We start from the raw sequence: 17,419 nt of genomic DNA on the forward strand, positions 1-17,419 counted from the left end.
TCTGAGATCTCCTTAGAAAGCCTACAAGGTTGAAACAGTTTTCATAATAATACTAAGATAATATTTATCTCTCAAACTATTCCCCTCCAACTAAAAATCTGTGTGTGATTGTATTTTTCTTCATATTCTTCAATCCAAACAACAGGTTGAATATAGAAGTAGATATGAGAACCTAGCTCTTTTCTATTAAGTCAGATAATAGATTTACAAAAAAATATGTTTAAAAAGTTATGGCATATGAATATAAAGAAATACTATTGTTTTATAAGAAATGATGAACAGGCTGATTTCAGAAATGCAAAACAGTGGTCCAAGACAATTCCAAAAGACTGGATGGAAAATGCCATATATATCCAGAGAGAGAACTATGCAGACTGAATGTGGATCAAAGCATTCTATTTTCACCTTTTAAAAAAATTTGCTTTTTCCTTACTTGGTTTTCCCCTTTTGTTCTAATTGTTCTTTCCCAACATGACTGATTTGGAAATGTGTTTAAAAATTGATTGTACATGCATAAACTATATCAAATTGCTTACTGTCATGGAGAAAGGGGAGGAAAGGGAGAGAGGGAGAAGAAAATTTGAAACTTAAACTTAAAAAAATGAATGTTGAAAACTATTTTTGCATGTAATTAAAAAATAAAATACTAAAATTAAAAAATGTAAAAATTATGTCACTCTTCTCATTAAATCTTTTTGTTTTAGAAAATATAATCATTTTTCATAAAATTTTATTTCTGTTAACATAGAATGGATTTACAAGTATAATTTTAAAATGAATAGATAAGTGTTTTAAAATTTTCTCCATTTTAGGTTTTTTTTTCATAGTATGAAATCCTTTTAAACACATTTCCATAGTTGTCATGTTGTGCAAGAAAAATCAGACCAAAATGGGAAAAAAAAAAACAATAAAACTGTGAGAAAGAAAAAATAGGCAAGCAAGCAAACAAACACAAAGTAAAAAAAGTTTTGATCCACATTCAGTCTCCATAGTTCTCCCTCTGGATGTGCATGGTATTTTCCATCCCAAGTCTATTGGAATTGACTTGAATCACTGCAATGTTGAGAAGATTCAAGTCCTTCACAGTTGATCATCCCAGAATCTTCTTTTTACTGTGTACGCTATTCTCCTGGTTCTTCTGCTCTCTCTTCACTCAGCATCAGTTCATGTAGTCTTTCCAGGCTTTTCTGAAATTTTGGCACATATAGATACTTTCCCTTTTTTTTTATGATCTCTTTGGGATGCCAGAAGTGAGACTGCTGGATAAAAGAGTATGCACAGTTTTATAACCCTTTGGGAATAGTTCCAAATAGCTCTCCAGAATGGTTGGATCACTTCATCTTCTCCACCAACAATTGCTTGCAATATTTTCTCCTTGACCAGTCCTTCTGGAGCTCTGGAATTTGGCTACAATATTCCTAGAGTTTTCATTTTAGGATCTCTTTCAGGAGGTAATTGGTGGATTCTTTAAATTTCCATTTTATCTTCTGATTCTAGACTCTCAGGACAATTTTTAAAAATAATTTCTTGAAAGATGATATCTAAGCTCTTTTTTCTTATCATAGCTTTCAGGTAGTCCAATAATTCTTAACTTATCTCTTCTGGATCTATTTTCCAGATTAGTTGTTCTACCATTGAGATATTTCACATTTTCTTCTATTTTTAATTTGTTTGTTTTATTGATTCTTAATATCTCTTGGAGCTTCTACTTACCCAATTATAATTTTTAAGTAATTATTTTCTTCAGTGAGTTTTTGTGCTTTCATTTCCATTAGTGAATTCTTGCAAAGATTTTCCCATATGACCAATTCTGCTTTTTAAAGAGTTCTTCAGTGAATTTTTGTACCTCTTTTACCATTGAATAAGATGGAGTGAGATCTTTAAAAAACAGTTGTAAAAATCGAGTAAGGCTTCATCTATCCCAGAGTTGGAGTAGGCCTGAAGGTAGTCCTTGGGCATTGACCTAAGGACATACCTATTTCCCCTTCCTGCTATTCTTCCATGACATCATTTCTTTCCTATCTCAATCAAATATGGGCAGCTATATACTTATTGGCTAAAGTTCAATTTCCTGGGTAGTTCCTGCATTTAGAATGTAAGACTCAAATAATGAGGATGAGGGTCAGTGGTGGGAGGGGTTTTTGCTTAGGAAACTACTGATCTGTCTCCAGAAAAAAAGTGCCTCTTCCCTTCGATTGCCTGCTTGATTGGAGGGATACCCGCTTCTCACAAGAACATATATTAAATCTTCGTTTTGCTCCTAGAGATATCTCCAGTTTTTTTTTTTTTTTTTTAATTATATGTTGGTCATTCAAATCTCTGAGCCACACACTATGTAGCATCTGTTAGGTGGCACAGTGGATGGAACATTGAGCTTGAAATCAGGAAGACTTCTCTTCATGAGTTCAAATCTGGCTTTAGGCACATACTAGCCATGTGACCTTGGCCAAGTCACTTATCTCTATTTGCCCTCTATATGCCCTGTAAAAGGAGCTGGAGAAGGAAATGGCAAACCCTTCCAGGACCATGCCAAGAAAACTCCAAATGGAGTCATAAAGAATTGGATGCCACTGGAAAACAACTGAATAATGACTAGCCTATTCTATTTTTTAGGATGTTATTTTCTTCTGAAATTTTATGTGTGCCTCTTTTACCAAGCTGTTAACTTCTCCCTCCCCATCCCTGCCCCAGGATTTTCTTTTATCACTCTCATTTCTATTCCCACTTCCCCTTCTACTTTTCTTATTTGATTTTTGAAATTCTTTTTAAGCTCTTTCAGGAATTCTTTTTTGGCCTGAAACCAATTCACATTTTTCTTTGAGGCTTTGAATAGAGCTCTTCTTCTAAATTTTTGTTTCGATTTGTTCTGTCCCTGTAGTAACTTTCTATGGTCAGGTTTTTTGTTGTTATTTGGTTATCTTCCAGCTTATTTCTTGACTTTTAACTTACATTAAAGTTAGGCTTTGCTCCCAGGATGAAGTGGGTACTATTTGAAACTTAGGTTTTTTGTATAACTGTTTTCAATGCTAGTTCTGGGGGATCTATAAGTTTTCAATTCTTCCGAGGTGCTATGATCTAATGAAAGGCATATTTACTATTTTTCTTTCCTGTGTCTTAGTCTGTGAGCAACACAAGCACTTTTTTTTGCCCTGGTATTGTGATCCCTGTGGCTGCAAGCTCTAATGTATTAGTTCTTCTTGCCTTGGGATAAGTATCCATAGATATAATCCACATTGTGGTTCTCAATAGTTTTTAGGAGTCTAGAGGGGTCCTGTGATCACAAAGTTTGAAGCCATTATATGAGTAAGGACCCTTTCCTGACCAAAGTTCTTCCAATGCATAATAATATTTCTCACATAAGCCCCTTCTCTCCTCTGATATTGCATCTAGTACAGGCCCTCAGCATCTCACCCCTGGTCTTTTGCAGCAGCCTGCTCATGGGTCTCCCTGCTCAAGTCTCTCTACAATCCAATTTGTTCTCTGTTTAGTCCTCAAATTGATGAGGTTAGTGGCAGTCAGAGAGTTGTTAAAATCCCCTTTTGATCAGCACAGATTCTTCATGAAAGAATTCATGAAACCTGAAATATTAATTGGCAAAAATGAAAGTTTATTGTTGGAAAGGAAGCCCATTTTGCTAAGAAACTGACTTCTTTAGCAGCAAAGCCCTATTAGAGAAATGGAGGCTGGCACTGAGAAAAGAATGCCTTCTCAGTGGGCAGGATCCTAGAAGCAGAGCAAGCTGTTTTGGACCTTCTGCAAAGAGTGAGTTGGGAAACTGCCCTTTAAAAGGAGTCTTGAGGCTTCAGACTTCAGAAAGCCAAAGTCCCCAGATCACCAATTGGAATTAACGACACTTCAAAGAAGGGCGTTTTGAACAAGATTTCTAATTGAATCAAAGGGTCTGGCATCCCTGAAAGATATTTTACCTTGGGGGTAGACTCCAAAAGGGATCACAGATCAAAAGGGAACACAGTTTCAGAGTGATAATTTTAAAAGGAACACAGTTTACCTCCCCCTTCAAAATTAGTATTCTTAGATGCAGATCTGACCATGTTGAAACACCTACTCAAAACTTCAGTGATTTCCTTTGGCCTTTAGGTTCAAATATTAATTTATCTCTTTAATGTGCAAAGCCCTTCACAACCTAGCCCATGTTTTCTACTAGTTTTGACACTTGCTTCTTTGCTTTTTCCTCAGATCATATTCTCCATTGCCAAGCTCTAGGCATCTTCATTGCCTGTCCTCATGCCCGGAATGCCTTTGCTGCTCATCTCTTCATTTTGGCTTCCTTTGCATCCCAACTAAAATCCTTCCTTCTACCAGAAACTTTTCCCCACCTCCTGTAATGTTAGTCTTCCTTCTCTGGTTATTAGAGTTTACTTTTCTTCAATTTATTCTGTGCATAGCTTTTTTTGTACCAGTTTGCACATTGTCTTCCCCATTAGACTGCAAACTCATTGAGGTAGGGAGTATCTTTTCCCTCTCTTTGTATCTCTAGCTTTTAGCACAGTGCCTAGTATTTAAATAGGCACTTAAATTCTAGCTGACTTACCTCTGGAGGTTATTGTAAGGATCAAATGTGATAATGTATGCAAAGCACTTTGCAAACCATAAAACACTACACAAATATCAGCTATTATTCTTTGTTCTTGCTCTTGCTCTTACTCTTCTCTCTTCCCCCCCCCCCCACCTCTAAGAACTTTCTTGCCCTTAGAATTTGTCAGAATCTTCAGTGTCTTCTTGAGATTTAGCTCTCCTGACTTCATTTGAAAGGGACCATACTACACTTTTGTATTTGTCTTCAACAACTGCCAATCTTGCTTCCATCTTCTGCATGTCTTTTAAAAATTTGAGTCAATTGATGAGTTTCTTTGATATTCATATCAGCATCTTTAGACATTTTCTCCTTCCTGCTTTTTTTTTTCCCCCAATGGAATATATTTTTGTTTGCAGCTAAGCCATATCTTTCTGTCTGTTATTTTGCTTAACATTTTAAAATCTGTTCTCCAAAAACTGAGGCTATACTTCTTCAATTATCATGAATCCTTATCTATGATAATTTACTCCAATTGTCCCCAATAGGGGATGTGATTATTTAAGCAACTAGTCAAGCAATTATCTCAGCCTTTTCAGCTGGGGCCTGAGTCTCAATAGTGATTTTAGACATGAAATGTCAGTGTGATGGTACCTGTATTTTCTTTCCCACTAGATATTGAGAGGAGCAGTTCACCTGATGTGGATTATTTAAAAACAAAATAGACAAACAAGTATCTCCTTCCAAGATGTCATTTATTTTAACAAGGGCAGACAAGCTACCTTTTCTTCATCCCATATGGAATGATTTTGGGAGGTATGAGAGAGCAATCAATAGATAGTGAAAACAAATGATTTAGGCTCCTGTGGCTCAGGGCTTGGGGAGTTAACATTCTGTACGTGCTTCTTGTTCAGGAACCCTGTGGTTTGTCTTCTGTCAACATGTTTTCCTATAGAGCATACACTTGGAAAACAAGACTCTCCTCTTTTGAGCTTCTAGGCACCTGGCAGCCAAGGCCAGAGTTTCGCTAGGAGCATGACAGAAAAGACCTATATTCTGGAGATTGATTAGTCTCCAGCATAGTTTACTCTGTGTCATTCTGGGGATGTAAATGAGCCTGGGGACAAATTGAAGAATGTCTATAAAGAAGCATCCTCATTTCTTTTGTTTCCATCGTCAGAGTTTGCTTGAATTTAGCTCTCTGAAGAACAGAAGTTTCAAGAAATTTTGCAACAGACGGGGCTTTCTCAATATTCATACAGCCTTCTTATTTCTCATCTGTTTTGTTCTTAGGACTGTGTTTTAGTAGGTTCTGTTAGCATCTTCCCAGGAGGCCCTTGAGGAAGAAGGAAAAAGTATAAGATGGGAAAGGATCCAAATCTGTCAATTATTTTAGCAAGAAAAGTTGCTCTAGTGGGGGTAGCTAAAAGATGCAATAGATAGAGTTCTAGGCCTGGAGTCAGGAAGATTTATTTTCCTGACTTCAAATCTGGCTTTAAACATTTCTTAGTTTTGTACCTGGGTAAGACATTTAATTCTGTTTGCTTCAATTTCCTCATCTGTGAAATGAGCTAGAGTTTCTTTGAGATTCTTTAAGTGCTTTTACATATTAATCTATTTATCTATCTAGACAGAGAAAGAAAAAAATGAAAATTGACCTTATTTTTTGAGTTTTGTCTACTTACTCTGTTGTTAGGGTTGAGAATCACAATATTGTGCTTTTTATTTCTAATGTATTTAAGTCAACCAACATTAAATGTCTATTATGTATAATGCATAAATGCTTCTAACATATATAAGAAAGGTACCATAACTTGGTTCTTTGGAACAATGAGGTGGATCAAGGCAATTGCAATAGACTTTTTTTTTTTTAATAATAAAAAAGTTTATTGGACATGAGACTTCAAATCTACTATTTGGAAATTGTTCTTCCTTTAAAATATACAACAAAATTAACTTGTGCCATGATGTGATATTTCCATACTTAGATATATTTTGCCACTTATTTCATTGATATCTTTATGTAGAACCTTTGAATCAGTCTTCCTTTAGTTTCAATTTCCTTTTTATATTTTGGTTTAATTTAAAGCAAAAATGTCAAAACTGATACAATCCATTTCTATCAATACTGAATCCCTTTTCTGCTTACTGCATTAAGCAACTCATATTTAAAATAACAAGACATAAATTGATGGTTTCAGATTGTCTTTAAAGGCTTTGTAATTATTTTTTTTGTTAAAGCTTTTTATTTTTAAAAACATATGTGGGGACAATTCTTCAACATGAGCCCTTGAAAAACCTTGTGTTCCACCCCTCCTTCTTCCATGCCCCTCCCCTATATGGCAAGTAGTCCAATCATAGAAATATATGTTAAATCCAGTATATACATACATACATATTTATACAATTATCATGCCACACAAGAAAAATCAAATCAAACTAGTAAAAAAAAAGAGAAGCAAAATAAAATGCAAGCAAACAACAATAAAAATAAATGGCAAAAAATGCTATGTTGTGAATCATACTCAGTTCCCATAGTCCTCTCTCTGGGTGTAAATGGTTCTCTTCATCACTGAATAATTGGAACTAGTTTGAATCATCTCATTGTTGAAAACAGCCACATCCATCAGAATTGATCATCATATAATCTTCTTGTAACCATATATAATGATCTCCTGGTTCTGCTCATTTCACTTAGCATCAGTTCATGTAAGTCTCTCCAAGCCTCTCTGAAATCACCCTGCTGGTCGTTTCTTGCAGAACAATAATATTCCATAACCTTCACATACCATAATTTATTCAGTCATTCTCCAACTGATGGGCATCCATTCAATTTCCAGTTTCTTGCCACTACAAAAAGGGATGCAACAAATATTTTTGCACATACGGGTCCCTTTCCCTCCTTTAAGATCTCTTTGGGTTACAAGCCCAGTAGAAATACTGCTGGGTCAAAGGGTATGCACAGTTTGATAGCCCTTTAGGCATAGTTCCAAATTACTCTCCAGATTGGTTAGATCCATTAACAATTCTACCAACAATGTATCAGGATCCATTTTCCCATGTCCCCTCCAACATTCATCATTATCTTTTCCTGTCATCTTAGCTAAGGTGAGAGATATGTAGTGATATCTCAGAATTGTCTTAATTTGCATTTTTTTGATCAATAGTGATTTGGAACACTCTTTCATGTGATTAGAAATAGTTTCAATTTCTTCATCTGAAAATTGTCTGTTCATATCCTTTGACCATTTATCAATTGGAAAATGGCTTGAATTCTTATAAATTTGAGTCAATTCTCTATATATTTTAGAAATGAAGCCTTTATCAGAACCTTGGAATGTAAAAAAAAATGTTTTCCCAGTTTATTGCTTCCCTTCTAATCTTGTCTGCATTAATTTTGTTTGCACAAAAACTTTTTTAACTTAATATAATCAAAATTATCTATTTGGGGATCAATAATGATCTCCATTTCTTCTTGGTCACAAATTTCTTCTTCGTCCATGGATCTGAGAGGTATACTAGCCTATGTTCTTCTAATTTATTTATAATATCTGCAATATTTCTGCCATACTAGTTTCTAATTTTCCCAGCAGTTTTTGTCAAATAGTGAATTCTTATCCCTAAAACTGGGGTCTTTGGGTTTGTCAAACACTAGGTTACTATAGTCATTGACTATTTTGTTTTATTGTAATGCCAGAGAAACTGAGGCAGGAGAGAGATTAGAGAGTTTTTAATATTTTATTAATGGGAGAGTAAGATCGACTGGACAGGACTCTCATCTCAAATTATCCAGTCAGACAGAGATAAGTATACTGGGACCAAGGAATCCATGTTGGTCCCAGGGTTGGAGGAGACTGTCATTCCAAAGAATCCAGCGTCCAGCATACAGCCGCCAGCCTCCAGCAGTGAATAGAGGAACCCCAACTTCTTAAATACCTTTTCTCTAAACAAAGGAAGGGGTAAGAAGTGAGGGAAAACCTCTATCAAGATGGGGGAAGCCACAAATTCTAAGAACCCAGAAACAGGATGTTTGAATACAAAGAAGTAAAGATATCAGTGAGGTATCTTGGAATATTTTAGAGGGATATTGTAAATTCTTGAGGACACAAAAGAGTCAGGAGGTCTCCTCTCTTGTTTGTCTTGTTAATTTATAACCTTAGAGCAAATAATCCTCAGTCTTACTGGGTCAGAGGGGGATTTACAATTAAAGAGATTGAGACAGAACAGTTAAGGAAACTGAGACAAGGGAAACTGTGGCATAACATTATGAACCTAACCTATTCCACTGATTGACTTCTGGCCAAGATGGCGGAGAGGAGGCACACAACTGTGTAACCTCCCCGTTTTTTTCTCACTATCCATTTCATTTCATGCCTCTGAATTAATGCTCGACTGAAAAAAAAAACATACAATTAGTTACCAAGAGAAACCATCCTTGAGACTCGTCAAGAAAGGTCTGTTTTTGCGCGAGGGCGGGGACGGTTATTAGATCGGAAGCAGACTGCGGGCAGCATCGACAGCGAGAGCATGAAAGGCGGCTCAGAGCCGAGCAGAGCGGAGAGGGGGTAGGGCGTGATCACAGCCGTCTCTGTGGGGGGAGCTTTGCTATAAGATTGGATACTTTGCTCCCGCAGCAAGTCAGCAGCCCAGCAGAGAAGCTAAAAACACCGGGGGTGAAGAATACAACCCCAAACAGCTGGAGTCTCTTGGGACCTGGCCACCCCTCCCCCACAGTGTCTCAGCACGCTCTCGGATCTCAGAGCGCAGGCGCAGCACAGTCCTGCTAGTGCCTCACGGCTACCCTGCAGTCTGTAGAAGAAGCTCGCTAACACCACCCAGCCCCTCCCCCAAAGAAAGCAGCCTCCATTCAAGGGTTTTTTCTTCTGTTTCTTGGCTAGTTTGTCTTTGATTATTAGACAGAATGAGCAAGAAACTGAAAAAGACTTTAACCCTTGACAGCTTCTATACAGATAAAGAGCAGACTCCAAATCCTGAGGAGACTAAAAACAAACAGTCCCCAGGTGAATCCCCAAAGGAGGAGATCATCTGTTCCTCAGCACAGAGGAACCTCATAGAAGTAATTAAAAAGGCTCTCACAAGGGAGCTAGAAGAAAAATGGGAAAAGGAGAGGGAGGCTTGGCAAAAGGAGAGGGAAGCTTGGGAAAAGGAGAGTGAGGCTTTGCAAAAGGAGAGGGAGGCTTAGCAAAAGAGCCTGGAGAAGTCAGTTAAAGAGAGAGTGGATAAAGAAATCAAATCCTTGAAAAATAGGATTGGTGAACTGGAAAACAAAATTGGCGAAATGGAAAAAAATTCCACAGAACAAAAGAACTCAATTGGACTATTAGAAAAAGATCTTAAAAAAGTGAGTGAAGAAAATACTTCACTGAAAATCAGGGTCAAACAAATGGAATTGAATGACTCGAGGAAACAAGAAGAATCAGTCAAGCAAATCCAAAAAAATCAAACAATGGAACAGAATGTGAAATACCTTCTGGGGAAGACAACAGACCTGGAAAACAGATCCAGGAGAGACAACTTGAGAATCATCGGACTCCCAGAAAAGTATGATGAAAAAAAGAGCTTGGACATTATTTTCCAGGAAATTATCAAAGAGAACTGCCCAGAAGTCATAGAAACAGAGGGTAAAATAGACATTGAAAGAATTCATTGATCACCCACTGAAAGGGATCCTAAAATCAAAACACCAAGAAATATAGTGGCCAAATGCCAGAACCCTCAGGCGAAGGAAAAAATACTGCAAGTGGCTAGAAAAACCCAATTCGAGTATCGAGGAGCCACAATAAGGATCACCCAGCAGCTGGCAGCATCCACATTAAAGGATCGAAGGGCCTGGAATATGATATTCCGAAAGGCTAAGGAACTTGGGATGCAACCAAAAATAACTTACCCAGCGAGAATGAGCATCTTTTTCCAGGGAAGAAGATGGACATTCAACAAAGTAAGCGAATTTCACCTATTTTTGATGAAAAAGCCAGAACTTAACAAAAAATTTGATGTACAAGTACAGAACTCAAGAGAAATCTAAAAAGGTAAAGATTAATCTTGAGAACTATATTTCGGCTATAAAGATGTATAAAGAATACAGATATACCTTGTTCAAGAAACTAGATGTGGAAAGGTCATTGTACCAGAAAAAGGGGAAAGTGGGGGGTACTACATTTCATGAAGAGGCAAAGAAAACCTATTATATCTGAGAGAAAGAATGGAGAGGGATGAATATAGTGAGTATTTTACTGCATTCAGAATTGGCTTTAAGAGAAAAAATTTAGACATATTCAATCTATGGTGAAACTTTCCCACCTCATTGAAAAGTGAGAAGGGAAAAGTGAAAAGGGAAGGAATAAGCTAAGTGAAAGGGAATACGGTAACTGGGAGGGAAAGGGGTAAAATAGGGGGAGGAACTCTAAGGGCGGGGGAGGGATACTAAAAAAGGGAGGGCTGTGAGAAGCAAGTGGTGCTCACAAGCTTAATACTGGGAAGGGGGGGGAAGGGGGTAAGAAGGGAGAAAAGCATAAACCGGGGTTAACAAGATGGCAAGTAATACAGAATTGGTCATTTTAACCATAAATGTGAACGGGGTAAACTCCTCCATAAAGAGGAAGTGGTTAGCAGAATGGATTAAAAGCCAGAATCCTACAATATGTTGTTTACAGGAAACACACCTGAAGCAGGTTAAAGGTAAAAGGTTGGAGCAAAATCTACTATGCTTCAGGTGAAGTCAAAAAAGTGGGGGTAGCCATCCTGATCTCAAATCAAGCTAAAGCAAAAATTGATCTAATCAAAAGAGATAAGGAAGGGCACTATATCTTGCTAAAGGGTAGAATGAATAATGAAGCAGTATCTATATTAAACATATATGCACCAAGTGGTGTAGCATCTAAATTCTTAAAAGAGAAATTAAGAGAGCTGCAAGAAGAAATAGACAGTAAAACTATAATAGTGGGAGATCTCAACCTTGCACTCTCAGAATTAGATAAATCAAACCACAAAATAAATAAGAAAGAAGTCAAAGAGATAAATAGAATACTAGAAAAATTAGATATGATAGATCTCTGGAGAAAATGTAATGGGGACAGAAAGGAGTACACCTTCTTTTCAGCAGTTCATGGAACTTATACAAAAATTGACCATATATCAGGACATAAAAACCTCAAACTCAAATGCAGTAAGGCAGAAATAGTGAATGCATCCTTTTCAGACCACGATGTGTTGAAAATTACATTCAATAAAAAGCCAGGGGAAAGTAGACCAAAAAATAATTGGAAACTAAATAATCTCATACTAAAGAATGATTGGGTGAAACAGCAAATCATAGACATAATTAATAACTTCATCCAAGAAAACGATAATAATGAGACATCATACCAAAATGTATGGGATGCAGCCAACGCGGTAATAAGGGGAAATCTCATATCTCTAGAGGCCTATTTGTATAAAATAGAGAAAGAGAAGGTCAATGAATTGGGCTTGTAACTAAAAATGCTAGAAAAGGAACAAATTAAAAACCCCCAGTCAAACACTAAACTTGAAATTCTAAAAATAAAAGGAGAGATCAATAAAATTGAAAGTAAAAAAACTATTGAATTAATTAATAAAACTAAGAGTTGGTTCTATGAAAAAACCAACAAAATAGACAAACCCTTAGTAAATCTGATTAAAAAAAGGAAAGAGGAAAATCAAATTGTTAGTCTTAAAAATGAAAAGGGAGAACTCACCACTAACGAAGAGGAAATTAGAGCAATAATTAGGAGCTACTTTGCCCAACTTTACGCCAATAAATTCGACAACTTAAATGAAATAGAAGAATACCTCCAAAAATATAGCTTGCCTAAACTAACAGAGGAAGAAGTAAATATCCTAAACACTCCCATCTCAGAAAAAGAAATAGAACAAACTATCAATCAACTCCCTAAGAAAAAATCCCCAGGACCAGATGGATTTACATCTGAATTCTATCAAACATTTAAAGATCAATTAACTCCAATGCTAAATAAACTATTTGAAAAAGTAGGGATTGAAGGAGTCCTACCAAACTCCTTTTATGACACAGACATGGTACTGATACCTAAACCAGGTAGGCTGAAAACAGAAAGAAAATTATAGACCAATCTCCCTAATGAATATTGATGCTAAAATCTTAAATAAAATATTAGCAAAAAGACTACAGAAAATCATCCCCAGGATAATACACTATGACCAAGTAGGATTTATACCAGGAATGCAGGGCTGGTTCAATATTAGGAAAACTATTAACATAATTGACTATATCAATAACCAACCAAACAAAAACAATATGATCATCTCAGTAGATGCAGAAAAAGCATTTGATAAAATCCAACAGCCATTCCTAATAAAAACACTTGAGAGCATAGGAATAAAAGGACTTTTCCTTAAAATAGTCAGGAGCATATATTTAAAACCTTCAGTAAGCATCATATGCAATGGGGAAAAACTGGAACCTTTCCCAGTAAGATCTGGAGTGAAGCAAGGTTGCCCACTATCACCATTATTATTCAATATTGTATTAGAAATACTAGCCTCTGCAATAAGAGTCGAGAAAGAGATTAAAGGAATTAGAGTAGGAAATGAGGAAACCAAACTATCACTCTTTGCAGATGATATGATGGTATACCTAGAGAACCCCAGAGATTCTACTAAAAAGCTATTAGAAATAATTCATAATTTTAGCAAAGTAGCAGGATACAAAATAAATCCCCATAAATCCTCAGCATTTTTATACACCACCAACAAAATCCAAGAGCAAGAGATACAAACAGAAATTCCATTCAAAATAACTGTTGATAGCATAAAATATTTGGGAATCTACCTACCAAAGGAAAGTCAGGAATTATTTGAGCAAAATTACAAAAAAGTTTCCACACAAAATAAAGTCAGACTTCAATAATTGGAAAAATATTAAGTGCTCTTGGATAGGCCGAGCGAATATAATAAAGATGACAATACTCCCTAAACTAATCTATTTATTTAGTGCTATACCAATCAGACTTCCAAGAAAATATTTTAATGATTTAGAAAAAATAACAAAATTCATATGGAACAATAAAAAGTCGAGAATCTCAAGGGAATTAATGAAAAAAAATCAAATGAAGGTGGTCTAGCTGTACCTGATCTAAAATTATATTATAAAGCAGCAGTCACCAAAACCATTTGGTATTGGCTAAGAAATAGATTAGTGGATCAGTGGAAAAGGTTAGGTTCACAAGACAGAATAGTCAACTATAGCAATCTAGTGTTTGACAAACCCAAAGATTCTAACTTTTGGGATAAGATTTCATTATTTGATAAAAACTGCTGGGATAACTGGAAATTAGTATGGCAGAAATTAGGCAAGGACCCACACTTAACACCATATACCAAGATAAGATCAAAATGGGTCCATGACCTAGGCATAAAGAATGAGATTATAAATCAATTAGAGGAACATAGGATAGTTTATCTCTCAGACTTGTGGAGGAGAAAGAAATTTGTGACCAAAGATTAGAGACCATTACTGATCACAAAATAGAAAATTTTGATTATATCAAATTAAAAAGCCTTTGTACAAACAGAACGAATGCAAACAAGATTAGTAGGGAAGCAACAAACTGGGAAAACATCTTTACAGTTAAAGGTTCTGATAAAGGCCTCATTTCCAAAATATATAGAGAACTGACTCAAATTTATAAAAAATCAAGCCATTCTCCAATTGATAAATGGTCAAAGGATATGAACAGACAATTTTCAGAGGATGAAATTGAAACTATTACCACTCACATGAAAGAGTGTTCCAAATCACTATTGATCAGAGAAATGCAAATTAAGACAACTCTGAGATATCACTACACACCTGTCAGATTGGCTAAGATGACAGGAAAAAATAATGATGAATGTTGGAGGGGATGCGGGAAAACGGGGACACTGATGCATTGTTGGTGGAGTTGTGAACAAATCCAACCATTCTGGAGAGCAATCTGGAATTATGCCCCAAAAGTTATCAAACTGTGCATACCCTTTGATCCAGCAGTATTTCTATTGGGCTTATACTCCAAAGAGATAATAAAGAAAGGAAAGGGACCTGTATGTGCCAAAATGTTTGTAGCAGCCCTGTTTGTAGTGGCTAGAAACTGGAAAATGAATGGATGCCCATCAATTGGAGAATGGCTGGGTAAATTGTGGTATATGAATGTTATGGAATATTATTGCTCTGTAAGGAATGACCAGCAGGATGAATACAGAGAGGCTTGGAGAGACCTACATGGACTGATGCTAAGTGAGATGAGCAGAACCAGGAGATCATTATACACTTCGACAACGATATTGTATGAGGATGTATTCTGATGGAAGTGGATTTCTATGACAAAGAGACCTAACTGAGTTTCAATGGATAAATGATGGACAGAAACAGCTACACCCAAAGAAGGAACACTGGGAAACAAATGTGAACTATTTGCATTTTTGATTTTCTTCCCGAGTTATTTTTACCTTCTGAATCCAATTCTCCCTGTGCAACAGGAGAACTGTTCGGTTCTGCAAATATGTATTGTATCTAGGATATACTGCAACATATTTAACATATATAGGACTGCTTGCCATCTTGGGGGGGGAGGGAGGGAGGGGAAAAAACGAAACATAAACGAGTGCAAGGGATAATGTTGTAAAAAATTACCCTGGCATGGATTCTGTCAATACAAAGTTATTATTAACTAAAATAAAATTTAAATTAAAAAAAAACTATTCCACTGATCAATTATTCTATTTCTTAGCCAATACCAAATGGTTTTGATGAGCATTCCTTTATAATATAGTTTTAGATCTGGCATAGCTAGCACCTTCATTTGCCTTTTTTTTTTTTTTCATTAATTCCCTTGAAATTCTTGATCTTTTGTTCTTCCAGATGAATTTTGTTGTTATTTTTTCTAGGTCAATAAAATAGTTTCTTGCAAGTTGGATTAGTATAGTACTAAATAAATAGATTAGTTTAAGTAATATTGCCATCTTGATTATATTGAATAGTTTCCCATTTGTTTAGATCTGACCTTATTTGTGTGGAAAGTGTTTTGTAGTTTTGCTCATATAGTTCCTGAGTTTCCTTTGGCTGATAGATTCCCAAATATTTTATACTTTCGACAATTATTTTAAATGAAATTTCTCTTTGTATCTCTTTTTGTTGGATTGTGTTATTGATGTATAAAAATGCTGATGATTTATGTGGATTTATTTTGTATCCTAAAACTTTGCTAAAGTTGTGGATTATTTCTTGTAATGTCTGGGATAGCTTTCTATCCCTTGGGACTAGCTTTGGTCTCAGCAGAATAATCACCATGACAATAGTCAGGAGCCTTTATTGTCTCCTTCAGTCTCCCAATCTGAACCAGTTTGCTCCACTGTCTCAGTCAGTTTGGCTCACAGTCTCCACCAGCAGTCTAAATCACAGTCTGACTGTCTAACCCAGTCTTTTCCAGCAATCTGCCAGTCTGCCAGTCTCCCCATAGTGCAGGAGGCAGGAAAGCCACCACAAGGATGATTAAAGATAGAATGTCTGTCTTCCAGTCCTTCTTAGTCCTTATATACCTTATTGTAATTATCTCATTACAGCAGACTGATTATGTGTGAACTTAAGAAAACCATTACATCACTATACAAAGTACTAAGTATATATGTGAACTAGAGAACTATTATCTCATTAATTCCACTGAGTTAACACCTTGTTTCAAGCATATTTCTCCAGAGTTCCAGCCCTCTACAATTTCTAATAGTTTTTTAGTTGATTCTCTAGGGTTCTCTAAGTATACCATCAAATCATCTGCAAAGAGTGATAATTTGGTTTCCTTATTACCTACTCTAATTCCTCTAGTCTCTTTTTCTTCTCTTATTGCCAAAGCTAGCATTTCTAATGCAATATTGAACCTTGTTTCACCCCTGATCTTATTGAATTACCATAGACTCTTTTTAAAAAATAACTTTTTATTAATAGAACCCATGCCAGGGTAATTTTTTTTACAGCATTATCCCTTGCATTCACTTCTGTTCCGATTTTTCTCCTCCCTCCCTCCATCCCCTCCCCTAGATGGCAAGCAGTCCTTTACATGTTGAATAGGTTACAGTATATCCTAGGTACAATATATGTGGGCAGAACCGAACAGTTTTCTTGTTGCACAGGGAGAATTGGATTCAGAAGGTATAAATAACCTGAAAAGAAAAACAAAAATGCAAGCAGTTTATATTCATTTCCCAGTGTTCTTTCTTTGGGTGTAGCTGCTTCTGTCCATCTTTGATCAATTAAAGCTCTCTTCATCGAAGAGATCCACTTCCATCAGAATACATCCTCAAACAGTATCATTGTTGAGGTATATAACGATCTCCTGGTTCTGCTCGTTTCACTTAGCATCAGTTCATGTAAGTCTCGCCAGTCCTCTCTGTATTCATCCTGCTGGTCATTCCTTACAGAACAATAATATTCTATAACATTCATATACCACAATTTACCCAACCATTCTCCAATTGATGGGCATCCATTCATTTTTCAGTTTCTAGCCACTACAAACAGGGCTGCTACAAACATTTTGGCACATACAGGTCCCTTTCCCTTCTTTAGTATCTCTTTGGGGTATAAGCCCAGTAGAAACACTGCTGGATCAAAGGGTATGTACAGTTTGGTAACTTTTTGAGCATAGCTCCAAATTGCTCTCCAGAATGGCTGGATGTGTTCACAATTCCACCAACAATGTTCCAGTGTCCCTGTTTTCCCACATCCCCTCCAACATTCCACATTATCTTTCCCTGTCATTCTAGCCAATCTGACAGGTGTATAGGAATTACCATAGACTCTTGAAGAAAAGTGTCATCCTCATCCAGAGAGAACAA

This window comes from Antechinus flavipes, chromosome 3, assembly GCF_016432865.1.
Source record: "Antechinus flavipes isolate AdamAnt ecotype Samford, QLD, Australia chromosome 3, AdamAnt_v2, whole genome shotgun sequence".
NCBI lineage: Eukaryota > Metazoa > Chordata > Mammalia > Dasyuromorphia > Dasyuridae > Antechinus > Antechinus flavipes.